Below are 15,000 nucleotides of genomic sequence, written 5' to 3'. Positions count from 1 at the left end.
ATCAGGAGGTATACAGTATGTATGGCTTTGGGGTGGGGGGTGAGATGGGGGTCTGGGTTCTGCTAGTGAAGTGTGTGTGTGTGGGGGGGGTAGAAGAGCTGATTAGTAACTAAAGGGGGAAATCACTCTTCAAATGTTGCACTTAAGAACTTAGACACGATATCAAGAGAGTGTGTGTGTGTGTGTGTGTGTGTGTGTGTGTGTGTGTGTGTGTGTGTGTGTGTGTGTGTGTGTGTGTGTGTGTGTGTGTGTGTGTGTGTGTGTGTGTGTGTGTGTGTGTGTGTGTGTGTGTGTGTGTGTGTGTGTGCGTGTGTGTGTGTGTGTGTTTGAGAGTGGATATGCAAGTGTTTCTTAATTTCCTTATGTTCTGAAGGTGTGTGAGAGAGTACGTATGATCAGGTGTATGTGTGTGCACAGGCGTGTGTTTGTGCGTGTACGTTTGTTTGAGAGAGTGAGAACTCATTTCAGTTTTTATTACACGTTTGTGTGAAAGAGCTGAATGTGTGTGTGTATGTGTGTGTGTGTATGTTACTGTATGTGCGCGAGTGCGTCCGTGTATTTTTCTTTGTGCGACTGTTGTCCAATGTCTACTTACAGCATGACTGTGTGTGAGAGATTGTATTGTCTGGCAAAACAAACAAAAGCATTTAATAGTGTTGGAAACAACAATTACAATCATGTTTACCTTCGACTGGAATGAATCTCAATGAACTTGAAAATAAACTGTAAAATAAACAAACCATAACAAAGGTTATATTGATGATCAAGATAACAAAATAATCATTTTACGAGTCTTACTTTTAACAAGTGTGTCTGTGTGTTTATTGATTCTCTCCTTCCTCTCTGAGATTTAGGCTTTTATCTCAACCATGTCTCTGTCTATCCCTCACCTTGCAGTCACTAGCTGTCAATCTCTCTCTCTCTTTCTCCCTCTCTCTCTCTCTCTCTCTCTCTTTCTCTCTCTTTTTTCCTCTCTCTCTTTCTCTCTCTTTTTTACAACACATCAAGTCATTCATTTTCCATCTCAGTACATCCTGCAGCAATACTGTCAGTCTTCACCCCTCTCTCTCTCTCTCTCTCTCTCTCTCTCTCTCTCTCTCTCTCTCTCTCTCTCTCTTTGTACCTTTGTACCTGGCTGGTATGTGCAGGTCTGTAGATTGGCCTAATGATGTTTCATACTTTACACATGATGAGATTTTCCATATCAAAGTTGTCTGGCAAGGTTTTCATACCTTTACATGGTCCGATTTCAAGAGATAAGCAGTTAAATCACACCCCTAATTTACATAACAATGGTATATCATTTCTGCCTGGTGTCTTCTGTGGTACTGAGGGACTGAGTTATGTCACAGTCACCACCAGGGACATTATTCAACAGGATGACAGAGGTCAGGGATTGATGTTTAAATGTAGCAGGTGGTATAAAGGAAGATAGACAGAGAGATTGCCACCCACAGGTAGACAGATGTAGTATATGATTGGGGTTGAATAAAAACATCAATCTGCATTTCATGATAGACAGATACAACAGCCAGAGACAAGAGGAAGTCCTGTTGTAGGACTCGTTAGCAAGTTTCTCCGCCACAAGAATGATGAATGTTAGTTCATTATAGACCTAATGATAGGACACATCTTTGGGTAAGAGAGTAGGCCGGCAGGCAAATGAAGGGAAGGCTAGACTATTGTTTTAGGTCTGTCTCATCAGGAGTGACAGACATAGACACGTCTCAATCCACCTGATTCGCCTGTCGGCCCTCTGCATCTGCGTTGGAAGGTGGCCAAGCTACAGGGGCGTTTGTCAGACCATGAGACATCCCGAAAATTCTCACAAAAACGTAGCGTCCAACCATTTGGGCTACAAACTAATATGACTCTATCACTCCATGGACTGATGAGGTGATCACGTTTTGCTGTAGGACCCCCACACGTCTTCCAGGACTGAAGGTCACCTGGTACCGCTTTAAAACATGAATGGAGGCATGGAGGTCGGTTTGTGCCAACAAAAAAGGAATTAAATATGTGTTTTGTTATATCTCCTAGATATAGGACAGACACTATATATTTGTTTGTACCTTCAGGGGTCCTAATATTCTACATCAAAGAGCTAAATGATCCATGGTATGAGCATCTTTGTGTAAGAGATGCCCTCCTCCCCTCCAGGCTGAGACTATCAGAGGTTAATCATTTGAATCATTTCCCCACTGTGTTGGCTATAGTCAACTATGACTAAACCGTTCTGCTTCTGTCGGGAACAGGCGCAGCACACCGTCTGGTGAGATTAAGACACCGAGCTCAGCAGCCAGACAGGAGCAGCTGTGACTGATATCCCGGTAACAATAAACTACAGTCATTGAGTCATTCTCTCCGCCACAGATCACGGGAATTAGGCTATAATAACAGCAATGCTTTGTTTCCAGACTGGCTGTTTTACTGCAAGGCTTTTGTGGGGTGAAATGATAAACGACCGCAAATCTGGACTTTTGTGTATTGGACAGTTTTTAGTGTGTCTATTCAACTGATATATACGGCCTGTTCGGTTACATCAAATATATCTATTGAAATGAAACTCCTCTCTCTCTCGGTTCATATGTTCACGTCACATCTCAGAGAGGGAACTCTTGTGGAAGTCAGGGGATAAATAGGGAGCACTGATAAAAGTCATTACATTTGGCCACCAAATGAACCAGGCCCCTCAGGGGAGAGGAATCAGAAGTGAGCTCAGCCTCTTTCTCCATATTGATACGGCGCCATCAAAGTCTAAAGCAGGAAGGACTAAAGCTTTCAGCAGAATGAGATTGTGTAATGAGTTGACATTTGTTCTAATTTATGGAACAATTTTCCACCAGTAGACTGCAGTCATCTAACCCATGCGGCAGTAGCCATATTCTGCCTCTAGGTGCCGCTGTTTAGTGACCGCTACAGAAGAGGTAGGCCTCTTGTCCACATACTTGTTCAGACTCGCTGTAATCTGCTGTCTAAATAAATAAATAACTAACTACAACAATGGGTGTTGTGTAAGAGACGCCAGAGAGTCAGACGGATTAAAAACATGGGATTTGTTTAGTAGGTTTAGATATAATCATGAAATCATCATGATATAATCATGTGCTAAAACATGTTGTGACTGTTTTGCCAGAGTCCATCCACTGGCCCAGTTGTTGCTGCCCAAAATGAGTGTTTGGACTCTGAGATGGTGGTTCTTTTGATGAGCTTTTACTTGCTGAGTGTACTAAATAAAGTGTGTGTGTGGATGTCCATTAGTTACTCTGTAGGCATATACCTAGGATCAGCAGCCCTCTGCCAATCCTAACCTAAACCATCAGGGTAATGGGGAGGTGAAACTGACCTTAGATCAGTGTCAAGGGGCAACTGTCTGCACTCTGTTCCATTATTATTATTTCTCTAAGGCCTGTGGACAGTGAGGTTCTGGCTTTCACTATGAAACACATCTAACACAGACTTCACAATCACACACACACGACTGCACTGTTTGAGGAGACTCATAACTAAGGGGATAAGTACCTTGTCAGAATGGGCTCCAGTGTTTCCCACTGTGATAACTGACTCAACGGTCTGCATCCTAAGGCCAAAATGTAACGCATGACAGGACCCATTCTGAACATGTTTACAATGACGCTTGGCTTGTGCAAGCAGAGGACTACAAAATAAATCACCACACACTCACTGACTCACAGTCTCACACCAACTCACACACACCTACACACACACACACACACACACACACACACACACACACACACACACACACACACTGTATTACGTGACCCAGTAACTCATACACTCACATGGGTCCTGCGAGTGTGCTGCTGAGAGGGAAGCCTGGCCGTAAAGGCCCGGTACAAATAACCTGGTTATCACCACCAGGACATGAGCATCATCAGGAAGAGGTGGTTGACACTGGAGAGTGGGAGGTTGGGCTGCTTCCAGGGAGGTCAGATAACGCTGTGTCACAGAACATCACGTTGCTGTGTGACCAGGGTAGTATCACAAGATGTCCCCTCTGACAAAATGTTCCTCCTAGCCGCGTGAGAGGGTAACAGACTGACATCTGAGAGATTCTCCTCCGATTAGATGATTTAGGAACAGGTGTGACCGGTGCCACATAGCGTGACAGACACGTGTCTTGTTATCTGGTTCTGTGGTTAGAACATGCTGGCACCTGGGTGTTGATGGTCCGAGGAGAAACACGTAGAAATGATCAGATGTGATGGGATTGGGTAGCAGATTTGGTTGAATAAGACCAGAAATGAGGAACTGACCCACATACATGCGGGAAAATGTAGGAAAGGCACACAGACATACATTGTCACCTTCCGTCACCTCGACTAACCAATCAGATCCGTCCGGCCCCGCAGATTAACATCCAATGAGATAAATACCATTTCTACGGTGACCTACTGTGAAATACCCAGTGCTCCTCTATATCCAAAGTTTCAGTACTAAATGACTATTTCCATCACAACAGTTGAAGTTATTTGTTAGTCGACTGGTCATTACAATGCAGTTTTTTACAATCACTTTGGCACTAATTTCAGAACCTTGTGGTCATTTCTCAAAACTCTAGTGTTAAGGTTTTCTTCCGGTGAAGGAGAGAACCAAAATGCAGCGTGGTTATTTCGATACATCTTTAATGAAGAATATAACAACACAAAACAATAAATGTAACGTGGCAAACACAAAACAGCCTCATCTGTGCAAACAAACAGAGACAGGAACAATCACCCACAAAACACTCAAAGAATATGGCTGCATACATATGGTTCCCAATCAGAGACAACGATAGACACCTGCCTCTGATTGAGAACCACTCCAGGCAACCATAGACTTTTCTAGACAACCCACTAACCACAATCCCATGACCTACAAAAAAGCACTAGACAAAACACACCACATAAATAACCCATGTCACACCCTGGCCTGACCAAAATAATAAAGAAAACCCCAAATACTAAGACCAGGACGTGACATCTAGACACAAAACTCAAAATGGTCATCACTTGTAACACAGGCTGTCCAATGTTCAAAACATTGCAGTGTGCATTCATATCTTTAAAGAAACCTTGCACTTGTAGAATCATAGGTTCAAATAACTCATTTATGATGAAATACCATAGGAACATTCGTTTAGATCACACAAAATACTGATAGTTTCACTGTGTAGTTGTTCGTACAATCATTAATAAATATTGTAGTACAAAATATGTGGTACATGTTTAATGATGCTACTACACGTAAATACATCACTGTAAAATGACTAGTAGAGAGAATACTACAGACACAGTGGAATCATTGAACAAAATATGGAATTTATTGATGAAATACAAATAATTATCAGCCAAAAATGGAAAAACAGTTGAAGGTCAACTGCAGTGTTCCTCACCTGGCTTACTGTAAAAACCAGAACAAAGGGTTGATTACTGTACTTCTATATTGCCATCAACCCTGTCTTGTGGATTTGGCCACAGGTTCTCATCCACATCACAATGGATGTTTTCATTAGCTAAACATCTTGGGAAGAATCTTCGGGCGAATCCAGGCCTGACACTGGTCTGCCGTGATGTCATTGCATGCGTCATCCATGGCCTGGAGAAGGGTGGCTTATTTGTGAAGGCGCCTATCATATACCTTCCACCTCCATGTGGAGAACAAATCCTTAATCGGGTTGAGGAAAGGAGAATATGGGGGTAAGTACAGGGTGGTAAATTGTGAATGGGCCTGAAACCATGCTTGCACCATTTGAGCATGGTGGAACCTGACATTATCCCACACAATGACATAGGTCACACCATCAGCTCTACAGACCTGATTTAGATCATCACGGAAGGTTACAAGGAGAGCTGCATTATATGATCCAATACGAGGTCTGCATCCCACCACACCCTCTTCTGATATAGCCACTCACATGGTGATGTTTTCACCACGTTGTCCTGGTACTTGGATGGTTACCCGCTGGCCAATGAAATTCCGACCTCTCCTCCTTGTCTTGGCCAGGTTGAAACCTGACTCATCCAAAAATAGGAATTTGTGATGGTTTTCATCAGCATCCAGCTCCATCACCCTCTAAAAATATATTTTGGAAAAATAATTTCTGATTACAATGATGTAGAATTTTGGGGGAATTTTTCACAACAGGCATCTTGAAACTGAACATACCTGAACATACTCAGTTCTCAGTTGCTTCACTCTGCATTTCTTTCAAAAGGCACACAGTATAGCTGTTTTAGAGACACCTGGTGCCTTTTCAGCATGCCTGCAATAGTCGGCAAGCTTTAGGCTTCCAGGTTGTTGAACATGTCGTCATTGTCCAAAATCTGCCGCCAAATTTCTGTAAGGCGAATATAATTTCTTGCCCGAACCAAATTGACCACAGCCCGCTCTTGTTGGTCAGTCAGAATTTTGCCTCTGCCTCCCCTATTTAGCCTAGTCGCAATTATGTTGGGAAAATGACAGTAAGGACACATTTAGTCACATCACCTACTGTGTGGTACACATTGGCATGCAGTATACGATCATTTGACAATTGAGAGTAGCCTAATGTTGAGTGCACACTGAAGACTTACCGGTTCTCATTGCGTAAAGTTCTGATGATTGAGGCCACGGTTGATCATCTGAGGTTTGGTTGAATCATTGTAGCTGCCTCAGTCATTGTCATGATTTACGACATGGTCTACAACTGTTGCTCGGATTTCATTGGACACTCTCTGCTGTTGCTGCTGCTGTCTTGGTCCGTGGCCTTGTCCTCTACCACGTTCCCCCACACATCTCAAACGAGGCCCACGACCACCTCTCAGAAGGTGTGCTCGTCCTCTACCACGTTCCCCCACACATCTCAAACGAGGCCCACGACCACCTCTCAGAAGGGGTGCTCGTCCTCTACCACGTTCCCCCACACATCTCAAACGAGGCCCAAGGCCACCTCTCAGAAGGGGTGCTCGTCCTCTACCACGTTCCCCCACACATCTCAAACGAGGCCCACGGCCACCTCTCAGAAGGGGTGCTCGTCCTCTACCACGTTCCCCCACACATCTCAAACGAGGCCCACGGCCACCTCTCAGAAGGGGTGCTCGTCCTCTACCACGTTCCCCCACACATCTCAAACGAGGCCCACGGCCACCTCTCAGAAGGGTGCTCGTCCTCTACCACGTTCCCCACACATCTCAAACGAGGCCCACGACCACCTCTCAGAAGGGGTGCTCGTCCTCTACCACGTTCCCCATCTCAAACGAGGCCCACGACCACCTCTCAGAAGGGGTGCTCGTCCTCTACCACGTTCCCCACACATCTCAAACGAGGCCCACGACCACCTCTCAGAAGGGGTGCTCGTCCTCTACCACGTTCCCCCACACATCTCAAACGAGGCCCACGAAGGGGTGCCACCTCTCAGAAGGGGTGCTCGTCCTCTACCACGTTCCCCCACACATCTCAAACGAGGCCCACGACCACCTCTCAGAAGGGGTGCTCGTCCTCTACCACGTTCCCCCACACATCTCAAACGAGGCCCACGACCACCTCTCAGAAGGGGTGCTCGTCCTCTACCACGTTCCCCCACACATCTCAAACGAGGCCCACGACCACCTCTCAGAAGGGGTGCTCGTCCTCTACCACGTTCCCCACACATCTCAAACGAGGCCCACGACCACCTCTCAGAAGGGGTGCTCGTCCTCTACCACGTTCCCCACACATCTCAAACGAGGCCCACGACCACCTCTCAGAAGGGGTGCTCGTCCTCTACCACGTTCCCCACACATCTCAAACGAGGCCCACGACCACCTCTCAGAAGGGGTGCTCGTCCTCTACCACGTTCCCCACACATCTCAAACGAGGCCCACGACCACCTCTCAGAAGGGGTGCTCGTCCTCTACCACGTTCCCCCACACATCTCAAACGAGGCCCACGACCACCTCTCAGAAGGGGTGCTCGTCCTCTACCACGTTCCCCCACACATCTCAAACGAGGCCCACGACCACCTCTCAGAAGGGGTGCTCGTCCTCTACCACGTTCCCCCACACATCTCAAACGAGGCCCACGACCACCTCTCAGAAGGGGTGCTCGTCCTCTACCACGTTCCCCCACACATCTCAAACGAGGCCCACGACCACCTCTCAGAAGGGGTGCTCGTCCTCTACCACGTTCCCCCACACATCTCAAACGAGGCCCACGACCACCTCTCAGAAGGGGTGCTCGTCCTCTACCACGTTCCCCCACACATCTCAAACGAGGCCCACGACCACCTCTCAGAAGGGGTGCTCGTCCTCTACCACGTTCCCCCACACATCTCAAACGAGGCCCACGACCACCTCTCAGAAGGGGTGCTCGTCCTCTACCACGTTCCCCCACACATCTCAAACGAGGCCCACGACCACCTCTCAGAAGGGGTGCTCGTCCTCTACCACGTTCCCCACACATCTCAAACGAGGCCCACGACCACCTCTCAGAAGGGGTGCTCGTCCTCTACCACGTTCCCCACACATCTCAAACGAGGCCCACGACCACCTCTCAGAAGGGGTGCTCGTCCTCTACCACGTTCCCCCACACATCTCAAACGAGGCCCACGACCACCTCTCAGAAGGGGTGCTCGTCCTCTACCACGTTCCCCACACATCTCAAACGAGGCCCACGACCACCTCTCAGAAGGGGTGCTCGTCCTCTACCACGTTCCCCACACATCTCAAACGAGGCCCACGACCACCTCTCAGAAGGGGTGCTCGTCCTCTACCACGTTCCCCACACATCTCAAACGAGGCCCACGACCACCTCTCAGAAGGGGTGCTCGTCCTCTACCACGTTCCCCCACACATCTCAAACGAGGCCCACGACCACCTCTCAGAAGGGGTGCTCGTCCTCTACCACGTTCCCCACACATCTCAAACGAGGCCCACGACCACCTCTCAGAAGGGGTGCTCGTCCTCTACCACGTTCCCCCACACATCTCAAACGAGGCCCACGACCACCTCTCAGAAGGGGTGCTCGTCCTCTACCACGTTCCCCACACATCTCAAACGAGGCCCACGACCACCTCTCAGAAGGGGTGCTCGTCCTCTACCACGTTCCCCCACACATCTCAAACGAGGCCCACGACCACCTCTCAGAAGGGGTGCTCGTCCTCTACCACGTTCCCCCACACATCTCAAACGAGGCCCACGACCACCTCTCAGAAGGGGTGCTCGTCCTCTACCACGTTCCCCACACATCTCAAACGAGGCCCACGACCACCTCTCAGAAGGGGTGCTCGTCCTCTACCACGTTCCCCCACACATCTCAAACGAGGCCCACGACCACCTCTCAGAAGGGGTGCTCGTCCTCTACCACGTTCCCCACACATCTCAAACGAGGCCCACGACCACCTCTCAGAAGGGGTGCTCGTCCTCTACCACGTTCCCCCACACATCTCAAACGAGGCCCACGACCACCTCTCAGAAGGGGTGCTCGTCCTCTACCACGTTCCCCCACACATCTCAAACGAGGCCCACGACCACCTCTCAGAAGGGGTGCTCGTCCTCTACCACGTTCCCCCACACATCTCAAACGAGGCCCACGACCACCTCTCAGAAGGGGTGCTCGTCCTCTACCACGTTCCCCACACATCTCAAACGAGGCCCACGACCACCTCTCAGAAGGGGTGCTCGTCCTCTACCACGTTCCCCCACACATCTCAAACGAGGCCCACGACCACCTCTCAGAAGGGGTGCTCGTCCTCTACCACGTTCCCCCACACATCTCAAACGAGGCCCACGACCACCTCTCAGAAGGGGTGCTCGTCCTCTACCACGTTCCCCCACACATCTCAAACGAGGCCCAAGACCACCTCTCAGAAGGGGTGCTCGTCCTCTACCACGTTCCCCACACATCTCAAACGAGGCCCACGACCACCTCTCAGAAGGGTGCTCGTACCTACCACGTTCCCCCACACATCTCAAACGAGGCCCACGACCACCTCTCAGAAGGGGTGCTCGTCCTCTACCACGTTCCCCCACACATCTCAAACGAGGCCCACTACCACCTCTCAGAAGGGGTGCTCGTCCTCTACCACGTTCCCCCCACACATCTCAAACGAGGCCCACGACCACCTCTCAGAAGGGGTGCTCGTCCTCTACCACGTTCCCCCACACATCTCAAACGAGGCCCACTACCACCTCTCAGAAGGGGTGCTCGGTCTACCACGTTCCCCCACACATCTCAAACGAGGCCCACGACCACCTCTCAGAAGGGGTGCTCACCTCTACCACGTTCCCCCACACATCTCAAACGAGGCCCACCCACCTCTCAGAAGGGGTGCTCTCCTCTACCACGTTCCCCCACACATCTCAAACGAGGCCCACGACCACCTCTCTATGCTTGTCCTCTACCACGTTCCCCCACACATCTCAAACGAGGCCCACGACCACCTCTCAGAAGGGGTGCTCAGTCCTCTACCACGTTCCCCACACATCTCAAACGAGGCCCACGACCACCTCTCAGAAGGGGTGCTCGTCCTCTACCACGTTCCCCACACATCTCAAACGAGGCCCACGACCACCTCTCAGAAGGGGTGCTCGTTATACCACGTTCCCCCACACATCTCAAACGAGGCCCACGACCACCTCTCAGAAGGGGTGCTCGTCCTCTACCACGTTCCCCCACACATCTCAAACGAGGCCCACGACCACCTCTCAGAAGGGGTGCTCGTCCTCTACCACGTTCCCCCACACATCTCAAACGAGGCCCACGACCACCTCTCAGAAGGGGTGCTCTCCTACCACGTTCCCCCACACATCTCAAACGAGGCCCACGACCACCTCTCAGAAGGGGTGCTCGTCCTCTACCACGTTCCCCACACATCTCAAACGAGGCCCACGACCACCTCTCAGAAGGGGTGCTATCAACCACGTTCCCCCACACATCTCAAACGAGGCCCACGACCACCTCTCAGAAGGGGTGCTCGTCCTCTACCACGTTCCCCCACACATCTCACAACGAGGCCCACGACCACCTCTCAGAAGGGGTGCTCGTCCTCTACCACGTTCCCCCACACATCTCAAACGAGGCCCACGACCACCTCTCAGAAGGGGTGCTGTCCTCTACCACGTTCCCCCACACATCTCAAACGAGGCCCACGACCACCTCTCAGAAGGGGTGCTCGTCCTCTACCACGTTCCCCCACACATCTCAAACGAGGCCCACGACCACCTCTCAGAAGGGGTGCTCGTCCTCTACCACGTTCCCCCACATCTCAAACGAGGCCCACGACCACCTCAGAAGGGGTGCTCGCCTCTACCACGTTCCCCCACACATCTCAAACGAGGCCCACGACCACCTCTCAGAAGGGGTGCTCGACTACCACGTTCCCCCACACATCTCAAACGAGGCCCACGACCACCTCTCAGAAGGGGTGCTCGTCCTCTACCACGTTCCCCCACACATCTCAAACGAGGCCCACGACCACCTCTCAGAAGGGGTGCTCGTCTCTACCACGTTCCCCCACACATCTCAAACGAGGCCCACGACCACCTCTCAGAAGGGGTGCTCGTCCTCTACCACGTTCCCCACACATCTCAAACGAGGCCCACGACCACCTCTCAGAAGGGGTGCTCGTCCTCTACCACGTTCCCCCACACATCTCAAACGAGGCCCACGACCACCTCTCAGAAGGGGTGCTCGTTCTACCACGTTCCCCACACATCTCAAACGAGGCCCACGACCACCTCTCAGAAGGGGTGCTCGTTCTACCACGTTCCCCACATCTCAAACGAGGCCCACGACCACCTCTCAGAAGGGGTGCTCAAACCACGTTCCCCACACATCTCAAACGAGGCCCACGACCACCTCTCAGAAGGGGTGCTCCCTCTACCACGTTCCCCCACATCTCAAACGAGGCCCACGACCACCTCTCAGAAGGGGTGCTCGGTCCTCTACCACGTTCCCCACACATCTCAAACGAGGCCCACGACCACCTCTCAGAAGGGGTGCTCGTCCTCTACCACGTTCCCCCACACATCTCAAACGAGGCCCACGACCACCTCTCAGAAGGGGTGCTCGTCCTCTACCACGTTCCCCACACATCTCAAACGAGGCCCACGACCACCTCTCAGAAGGGGTGCTCAGCCACGTGTTCTCAAACGAGGCCCACGACCACCTCTCAGAAGGGGTGCATCCTCTACCACGTTCCCCCACACATCTCAAACGAGGCCCACGACCACCTCTCAGAAGGGGTGCTAACCACGTTCCCCCACACATCTCAAACGAGGCCCACGACCACCTCTCAGAAGGGGTGCTCGTCCTCTACCACGTTCCCCAACATCTCAAACGAGGCCCACGACCACCTCTCAGAAGGGGTGCTCGTCCTCTACCACGTTCCCCCACACATCTCAAACGAGGCCCACGACCACCTCTCAGAAGGGTGCTCTGTCCTCTACCACGTTCCCCCACACATCTCAAACGAGGCCCACGACCACCTCTCAGAAGGGGTGCTCGTCCTCTACCACGTTCCCCCACACATCTCAAACGAGGCCCACGACCACCTCTCAGAAGGGGTGCTTCCTCTACCACGTTCCCCCACACATCTCAAACGAGGCCCACGACCACCTCTCAGAAGGGGTGCTCGTTCTACCACGTTCCCCACACATCTCAAACGAGGCCCACGACCACCTCTCAGAAGGGGTGCTCGTCCTCTACCACGTTCCCCCACACATCTCAAACGAGGCCCACGACCACCTCTCAGAAGGGGTGCTCGTCCTCTACCACGTTCCCCCACACATCTCAAACGAGGCCCACGACCACCTCTCAGAAGGGGTGCTCGTTACCACGTTCCCCACACATCTCAAACGAGGCCCACGACCACCTCTCAGAAGGGGTGCTCGTCCTCTACCACGTTCCCCACACATCTCAAACGAGGCCCACGACCACCTCTCAGAAGGGGTGCTCGTCCTCTACCACGTTCCCCCACACATCTCAAACGAGGCCCACGACCACCTCTCAGAAGGGGTGCTCGAATCTACCACGTTCCCCCACACATCTCAAACGAGGCCCAAGGCCACCTCAGAAGGGGTGCTCGTCTACCACGTTCCCCACACATCTCAAACGAGGCCCACGCCACCTCTCAGAAGGGGTGCTACCACGTTCCCCACACATCTCAAACGAGGCCCACGACCACCTTCAGAAGGGGTGCTGTCACCACGTTCCCCACACATCTCAAACAGGCCCACGACCACCTCTCAGAAGGGGTGCTCGTCCTCTACCACGTTCCCCACACATCTCAAACGAGGCCCACGACCACCTCTCAGAAGGGGTGCTCGTTGTTCCCCACACATCTCAAACGAGGCCCACGACCACCTCTCAGAAGGGGTGCTCGTCCTCTACCACGTTCCCCCACACATCTCAAACGAGGCCCACGACCACCTCTCAGAAGGGTGCTCGTCCTCTACCACGTTCCCCCACACATCTCAAACGAGGCCCACGACCACCTCTCAGAAGGGGTGCTCGACCACGTTCCCCACACATCTCAAACGAGGCCCACGACCACCTCTCAGAAGGGTGCTCGTCCTCTACCACGTTCCCCCACACATCTCAAACGAGGCCCACGACCACCTCTCAGAAGGGGTGCTCGTCCTCTACCACGTTCCCCACACATCTCAAACGAGGCCCACGACCACCTCTCAGAAGGGGTGCTGTCCTCTACCACGTTCCCCACACATCTCAAACGAGGCCCACGACCACCTCTCAGAAGGGGTGCTGTCCTCTACCACGTTCCCCCACACATCTCAAACGAGGCCCACGACCACCTCTCAGAAGGGGTGCTCGTCCTCTACCACGTTCCCCCACACATCTCAAACGAGGCCCAAGGCCACCTCTCAGAAGGGGTGCTCGTCCTCTACCACGTTCCCCCACACATCTCAAACGAGGCCCACGACCACCTCTCAGAAGGGGTGCTCGTCCTCTACCACGTTCCCCCACACATCTCAAACGAGGCCCACGACCACCTCTCAGAAGGGGTGCTCGTACCTCTACCACGTTCCCCACAAATCTCAAACGAGGCCCACGACCACCTCTCAGAAGGGGTGCTCGTCCTCTACCACGGTCCCCACAAATCTCAAACGAGGCCCACGACCACCTCTCAGAAGGGGTGCTCGTCCTCTACCACGTTCCCCCACACATCTCAAACGAGGCCCACGACCACCTCTCAGAAGGGGTGCTCCCCCTCTACCACGTTCCCCCACACATCTCAAACGAGGCCCACAACCACCTCTCAGAAGGGGTGCTCGTCCTCTACCACGTTCCCCCACACATCTCAAACGAGGCCCACGACCACCTCTCAGAAGGGGTGCTCGTCCTCTACCACGTTCCCCCACACATCTCAAACGAGGCCCACGACCACCTCTCAGAAGGGGTGCTCGTCCTCTACCACGTTCCCCCACACATCTCAAACGAGGCCCACGACCACCTCTCAGAAGAGGTGCTTGTCCCCTGCCATTCCTTTGACCACCTCGTTTTCCTCCTCCCACTGCTTGACCTCTATTGTGGTGTGAATCACCTGCCGGCTCCATGTTATCGCTATGTTGTTGTAGGTGGATACCACTCAGTTCACTATACAGCTCCATGTTATCGCTATGTTGTTGTAGGTGGATACCACTCAGTTCACTATACAGCTCCATGTTATCGCTATGTTGTTGTAGGTGGATACCACTCAGTTCACTATACAGCTCCATGTTATCAATATGTTGTTGTAGGTGGTTACCGCTCATTTCACTATATACTCATACTACAATGTGAAATCAATAATCAGTAACGAGTTGGCATTATTGGAAAAGCAATTATAAGGGCCTGCCTACATACACTCACCGGCCACTTTATTAGGTACACCTGCGTGTTAACGCAAATAGCCTGCTCCTTTGAACAGCAAATCATGTGGCTGCCTGCTACTCAATATATAGAGTATATAGAGTAGAGACCAAACATCAGAACCGGCCAAATGCGTAACTTTGACCATGGTATGATTGTTGTTGC

The 15,000-nt window shown here is 51.8% G+C and overlaps 2 long non-coding RNA genes across 2 annotated transcripts; both read right to left on the bottom strand.

Moving 5' to 3' along the window:
• Positions 1-5,511: 5,511 nt before the first annotated feature.
• On the bottom strand, positions 5,512-6,828 carry LOC123996388. Its single transcript, XR_006831971.1, has 3 exons — positions 6,582-6,828; positions 5,824-6,441; positions 5,512-5,673 (listed from the first exon to the last, which is right to left on the bottom strand). It is a non-coding gene; the product is annotated as an uncharacterized LOC123996388 (long non-coding RNA).
• A 6,087-nt stretch (positions 6,829-12,915) lies between these two features.
• On the bottom strand, positions 12,916-14,944 carry LOC123996433. The gene is made up of 3 exons (XR_006831996.1): positions 14,372-14,944; positions 13,209-13,273; positions 12,916-12,969 (listed from the first exon to the last, which is right to left on the bottom strand). It is a non-coding gene; the product is annotated as an uncharacterized LOC123996433 (long non-coding RNA).
• Positions 14,945-15,000: the final 56 nt, after the last annotated feature.

Source organism: Oncorhynchus gorbuscha, linkage group LG15 (assembly GCF_021184085.1).
Source record: "Oncorhynchus gorbuscha isolate QuinsamMale2020 ecotype Even-year linkage group LG15, OgorEven_v1.0, whole genome shotgun sequence".
Taxonomy (NCBI): domain Eukaryota; kingdom Metazoa; phylum Chordata; class Actinopteri; order Salmoniformes; family Salmonidae; genus Oncorhynchus; species Oncorhynchus gorbuscha.
This window is presented reverse-complemented; position numbering and strand designations above follow the sequence as displayed.